This window comes from Triticum dicoccoides, chromosome 7B, assembly GCF_002162155.2.
Source record: "Triticum dicoccoides isolate Atlit2015 ecotype Zavitan chromosome 7B, WEW_v2.0, whole genome shotgun sequence".
Classification (NCBI taxonomy): domain Eukaryota; kingdom Viridiplantae; phylum Streptophyta; class Magnoliopsida; order Poales; family Poaceae; genus Triticum; species Triticum dicoccoides.
This window is the reverse complement of record NC_041393.1, coordinates 487,885,223-487,891,934: the sequence shown is the minus strand read 5'-3', so window position 1 is coordinate 487,891,934 and position 6,712 is coordinate 487,885,223.

Genomic DNA, 6,712 nt, shown 5'->3' with positions numbered 1-6,712 from the left:
GGGGGGGGGTGCCTGAGCATCGTGACTCAGGGCTCCTATCGGCTCTCCAGCCCTCACCCTCTAGCTTTGCCCACGGCATCGCGCCCCAACAAACCAGTGACGGCTGAGACCAGCTCGAGGGCCGGGACCCGAGGACGTAGAGCATCGGCATCTGGCCAAATTTGCAGGAACACAACACAAGTTAAGGTCCAGTGCCAGGCGCAACCCACCTTGGGGTAGGGCCCCGTGAGTCCCGCGCTGGCTCACGGGTGGCCCAACACACCTCGTGAGGCCTTTAGTGCCTCGTCGCCTCTCCACAGCAACTAACGACTGACCGACGCTTGTCATAGCGGACTTTTGCTCTTTTTTGGTGAGTCTGCAGGATCCCCCCCAAGGAGAAGCGCCAGGCAGGGCCCTCAAGGCATCCTCTCCACTCTGGTCCGTGCGAACCGCTTGCGCGTTAAAGGGGGGGGTACCTGAGCATCACGACTCAGGGCTCCTACCGGCTCTCCAGCCCTCACCCTCTGGCTTTGCCCACGGCATCGCGCCCCGGCAAACCAGCGACGACTGAGACTCACTCGAGGGCCGGGACCCGAGGACGTAGAGCAGAAAGGGGAGCAGAGGCGAGAGGAGAGAGGCATGCGGAGACCTCGCCAGGCAACCCCTCGCCGGCCAAGGCACGGACCTAGCGCCGCACCAGGAAGCGTCTCCTGGCCCTCGAGATAAGTAACTCTCCGGAAACACTAGCTATTGCAGCACCATCACCGCATCCAATGCAATCCCGTGTTAGCAACGCCACATTCCATTCTCACCGAATGATAGCTGCTTGAGCACCAAAGGGGACCTCCTGAGCATCGCGACTCAGGGGCTCTTACTGGACCCCGGGCCGCTCACCTCCTGGCCTTGACCACGGCATCGCGACCTGGCATACCAGCGACGGCTGAAGCCGCCTTGGGACCGGGACGTGTCAGCGCAGAGCACCAAGCCCTCGTGAGGTCTGAAAGGAAGAAACTAAGCTAAGACGGAATAAGCATCTCGCACCGCTTCACGATAAGGATCATATTGACAAACGGAGCTACAGACACCTTACAAGCCCCCACGGGGTGTATTCTTGGCTCCTCGCAGGGACAAAAGATGCATATCCTAAGGAGTCCTAACTACAGGAACCGTCGCGGTAGATGCCATCATCAACAGTGGGCCGCCGGGCACCGACGTCAACCTCATCCAGATCAGAGACGGCGGCAGCCTAACGAGCCCATCCTGCTCCGAGAGCGGTGGAGGCTCGAGGGCTCGTAGCTGTCGTCGCTCGCCTCTGGAGTCGCGAAGGGCTCGGCGGATTCGTTGGATCCTCCAGCGCCCATGCCGCTTGAGGAGCTGCTGGAAGAACGTGTGGCGGCAGGCCTGGTCCTTGCCGCTCCGGGGCTTCTGCTGCTGCCTCTGGGACAACACTCCAGCCGACGCCCATCGTCGTCGAAGACCTCGAAGAGCATCATGGAAGCACTGTCGAACTCCAAGTGGATCACAAGGGTGCCCCTCGTCCTGCAAACCCGGGTGATCTCGCCCCTGCCCCGGGTCATGAAGACCTTACCTGGAGCGATGACCTCGACATCCGCATCGGTCGCAGGAGTCTGGAAATCAGCGTGCTGCAGCCAGAGCTTGAAGGGCCCCCCTCGGCGGAATCTCAAAGGCGAAGGAAGGAGGAAGACGAATCCAAGATCGAGGAGGCATGGCGGCGTGGAGCACAAACTCTCAGGAGGAGCCCTCAGCGTGAACTCCCGGAGGGACAACGCGCACCGCCGTGACCCGCCGGCGCCGACGGCGGCGTTGTCCATGGTGCTCAGCATCAGCTCCTGCACGGCCCTCAAGGCGGGCATACAAGGGCAGCGGAAACCCTGGCGGTGGCCGCTCGCACCAAGGCCTCGACACCTCCTGCCGCGCGCCCTCATCTCAGCAGCAGAGGACCAACCTCTTCTTTGGTGGAAGTGGGTCGGGGCCCTCTCGGGGGGCCTTCCCCTTCTCTTTTGTGGAGAACCGACGTATCGGAGCCATGGCGGCAAGGCGGAGCTGCGGTGAAGATGAAGAAGAAGAGAAGTAGCAGAGGAAGATGAACTGGAATGGATCGCGCCATTCCGTACTTATAGCCAGGGGAGGCCAACAATCGGCTTCCACGATCGCAGGTAATCATGACTAGTTTTTGCATGTAGGGACTTGTCAGCTCACGCAGTTGCCGAGGCATCGTGGGGGAGTGGAGCCACCCACGTCCAATCAACTGCCACGCGGCGCCCGAGGCGGCAGGCTGTTAGGGCCCGTGGCGCTTCGCACTTGCCCCTTCGCCTCTCTGCTCAGCCAAGCCCGGGCACGCCTCGAGCCCGGGGGCTACTGTCGGCGTTCTGGGAACGGGGGTCCCTAGACTTGCCTGCCTGCGGCCTGCGGCGTGGCTGAAGGGGCGGCCCAGCGTGTCCCATCTTCACCAGCACGAGCTCAAGACCCTCGCGAGGCGCCAAGCCTCGCGGGGCGGACGACAGGAGGCTTACTTAGGCACGGCCTCGTCAGGCTGGCTCGCGAGGAGGCGAAGAGATCAAGGCGGGGTACCTCACGAGGTGCCCATGACGCAAGACATGACGACCAAGGGTGCCAGGAGGGCGCCAGCCCGCGCAATGTCCTTCTTTCCTCTTTGGTGCAAAGGGAGCAAGCGCAGGCGAGAGCATCAAGCAAAGGTATCCATTTCGGTGCAACAAGACCAAGACCAGCAGAACGACAGGATGGAGGTCATCGTGGAGCCCAAGCCGGCGTCACCACCAGAGCCTTTAGCAGGCGAGGACCAACTTTAGTCAGGATAAGTGTACTAGATGTTCCCCTTCAAAATGGCCAATTGTTGGCGCCCTTCCCGCTCAATATTTGGGAGGAGGCCCAGGGCCTTTGCCTATAAATAGGACTAGCAACAACAAGAACAGAACAAGAACAGATAGAGGAGAGACGAGAGAAGAAAGGGAATCCTCACCAGGAAACCAGTTGAGAGAGCGACTGAACTCCCCCTAGCAGTTCATCGCACCAGCCAAGAACATACCCTCGCGAGGCTGTTCTTCCTTGTATTTGTTCGTCATCAGCCCAAGAGGCAATCCACCACACCACACACTGGAGTAGGGTATTACACCACAATGGTGGCCCGAACCAGTATAAACTTTGTGTCTCTTGTGTTGTTCCTTTGATTGCTTAGATCATAGCAAGGCGGTGAGGTGTAGGTAGGCAGAGGGTGAAATGTCCGCGCGCACCCGAGAGTTCGAGCCTAGAGGGTCTGCCGGAACCCAAAATCCGACAAGAAGGATGGCCTGGCCAGCGGTGGGAGTAGAAGGGGCGGTGAGGCCTCCGCGGCATCACAGCCGGCCACGGGAGGCAGGAGCATGCGACACGACCGGCGCTGCTTTGGGCGGCTGGAGCAAGAAGACCAGAGGTTGAAGAAGCACTACGACCGTTGGATGGACATCCTACGGTCATAGGATCTAGAATCGTTCATATTGACTAAGTTGAGAAAGGCATCCGTCCCAGTCAACTTAGTAGGCCCACAAGTCAGTCTCCCACCAAGGTGGGTCCCAGCTAGCAGGGGGAGTATTCATTTTTTGTGTGTAATAAGGAGGCACTTCCGATGGATCTGAGCTGACAGCGGGGGGAACATTTTTTTCGTGAAATACGGTGGCCCGTCTGGTGGGTCCCAGCAGTTAGGGGGAAATGTTTTTTCGTGATATATGGTGGCCTGTCTGGTGGGTCCCTACTGTCAGGTGGAGGAATAATTATTTTTCACGTAATAAGGAGGCACTTCCTTGGGGCTGCCATGGACCCAGCTGTCAGCCTCTCCACGTATAGTACTCTTCCGATGGAAGTCGGTCGTTGACCACATTGACCATGCCGCGCCGAGAGCACCAGGGCGGTGGACGACAGCGAGGCCTAGGAAGGGGATGACACAGAGCCGGGGAAGACGTGGTAGTGGAAGCCCGCTTGGAGAGGAGTACGAGGGTTCGCTGGTTTGGCTGCGGTATGAGGTTGCCATCCCTGCAGAATAACAGGGGGTGTGGGTGAGTAGAGGGATGCTCTGGCCAGTGGTGGGAGTAGTAGGGGGGCAGTGAGGCCTGCACGTCAGTACAGCCGACCACGGGTGGCAGGAGCAGGCAGTCCCGCCGCCGCTGCTTTGGCGGCTGGAGCAAGAAGATTAGAGATTGAAGAAACACGACCACCACTAGGGAAAACCTTATACACAGAACTTTAGTAGTAGCGAGGGTCAAAAAAGCACGCTAGTGCTAAGTAGCAGTAGCGCGCCTGAGAAAACCACGCTACAGATAAAGTTCTAGCAGTAGCGCGTCTTCCTCTAAACACGTTACTACTAAAATTCCCACGGCTTAGCCGATAGGCTACACATAGTAGTAGCGACCTATAACGAACCGCGCTACCGCTACTTTATTTGTAGCAGCGCGTTTTAATCTAAACTCGCTACTGCTAAAGGATATAAAATTAAATGAAAAGAAAATAGAAAGGTAATTGAAAATGAAAGAAATAGAATAAGGTGAAAGAAAAAAATGTGAAAAACTAAATGAAAAAGGGAAAAAAGAGAAAGGAGTAGCAGTAGTGTGTATCCCAGAACGCGCTGTAGCTAATGTAGCAGCAACACTCTTCCTGGAATGCGCTACTGCTACTTCTGACTTAACCACGGGGTTCGTCCTTCCCCACGGCCACTTCCCACAAATCCAACTCTCCACTCTCGCCGCCGCCGTCGCCCATCGGCCCCCGTGCGCTCTCCGCACACCCTCTACGCCGCCCCGACCCCAGATTCAACACCGCCCCGCCCCCGACTTCAATGCCGCCCGGGACGCCGCCCCCGACCCCGACCTCGATGCCGCCATCCGCCGCGCGCCCGAGCCCCGACCCTGACCTCGACGCCGCCCTGCCCCTCCCTCGTTGCAGGCACCCGAGGTGAGCACGCCTGCTCCTCCCTCTCCCCTACCTCTACCTAGGGTTTCTTTATATTTTAGTTGCATCAAATTAGTTAGGGTTCATGTAAGAGTGGAAACAAATCGGATGCGGATGCGGCTCAAATGAGTTAGGGTTCATGTAAGGGTGGAAACGAATCAAATTTCTAAGATGAATCACGAGTAAAATTTGACCACTTATTTCACTTTATAGTTGGATAATTGGAATATCTGCTACCACTTTCCACCCCTATAGGTTCATCAAATTAGATGGTAATTAGGGCAGTAGTTCCTTGGTACTAATTAGTTAGTAAGAACTAGGTATTAATTAGGTACTAGAATATTTTTATTTATAGTAAGTTTATTTTTAGTAAGAACTAGTTGAATTAATAGAACTAGTTAGTAAGAACTTGTTGCTATTTTTTAGTTAAAGCAATTTTTCCTGCCTCGTCGTGGACGATGCCTATCCCGCATCCTCGTCGTCGAGTCGGCGGAGGACGACACCTGCTTGACCAGATGGGCCATGTCCGGGGCTGGGCTCCGCCGGGGTGGTACTGGGAGGCGCTCCCTATCGGGGGGCGCAGGTTGGTGAGGAGCCAGCCTGTCGTTGACCCGAACCTTCTTTGGTGGCGGTCGCGTGGGCCAGTGACGGTCTAGAGGCTCGAGGACTTTGCGGAGGTGGTGCGTCACCGTCTCAGTGAGGAGGACGCACACGTCCGTCGCTACTTGTTTGTGTTGGAGCACAGGTTCTCCAATACCTGGCAGGTTCTCCAGGGATCTCACTGGAGCTATGATCACGTGATGGTTCCTTCTCTGTGGGTGTCCACCGCCCGCACCGATACCCGTCGTGTTCTAGGGTTTTAGTTGTATTAGTGATGTTATATGTATGACACTATTCGTGATGTATTAGTGATAATATTCGACGATGTACGGACGCATGAGATGATTTACTTTTGCTTATTGAATGCATGCTACTTTGAGTCCTATAAGATATTTTGAAATGTATATCTTGTGTTGCTCAATATTCAAGTGGCCGGTCATGTTTGCAGGTTACACCTTCGAGTGGCCTATGTTTTGCCGGAGTGTTGATTCATTTCCGTTCCGGCAAATTTAAGGCGCTCGATATGTCCTGTTTTAGCAAAGGTCATGCCAGATTTTTCCGTAAATTTTGGCATGACTTGTGCCAGAATATGTAGGAAATATCGAGTGCCCCCGGATTTGTGTGTTGAGTATCCTGGTAGTTGTCTTCGATCGATTTTCAATTAATGTTTTAACTATGAACATAGGAAATGTCTGACGACAAAAAGGATTTCGGTATTTGCAAATACTGCAAAGACGAGTGCGGCCTGTGCGATGGAATCTTCCTAGATGATGATAGGCACTTCAGTATCAAGCTGGACGAGAACGTCGAAGTGGATACAGTAAGTCACAACGACAAGTCTTTTTTCGTAATTAAGCATGACATTTGCTTCATTTGCTTCAACTTATAATTTAAGCATGACATTAAGCATGACAAGTCTTTTTTTACTATTCTACTAGCGTATCCCCTGCCATGTAAGAGTTTTTGTATTGGATAAGATAGGTTTCAGTTGCATTATGGAGGAAAAGAAATTTTACTTGAAGACCGAGCATGGTCATATTTTCAACGTAAAATTATACAATTCAGACGACTACACCTATTTTGGATGCAAAACATGGCGAACACTATGCAAGACTTATGCATTTGAGCCTGATATGGTTATCACCTTTGATATTCGTCCGGAAGATGATATTGA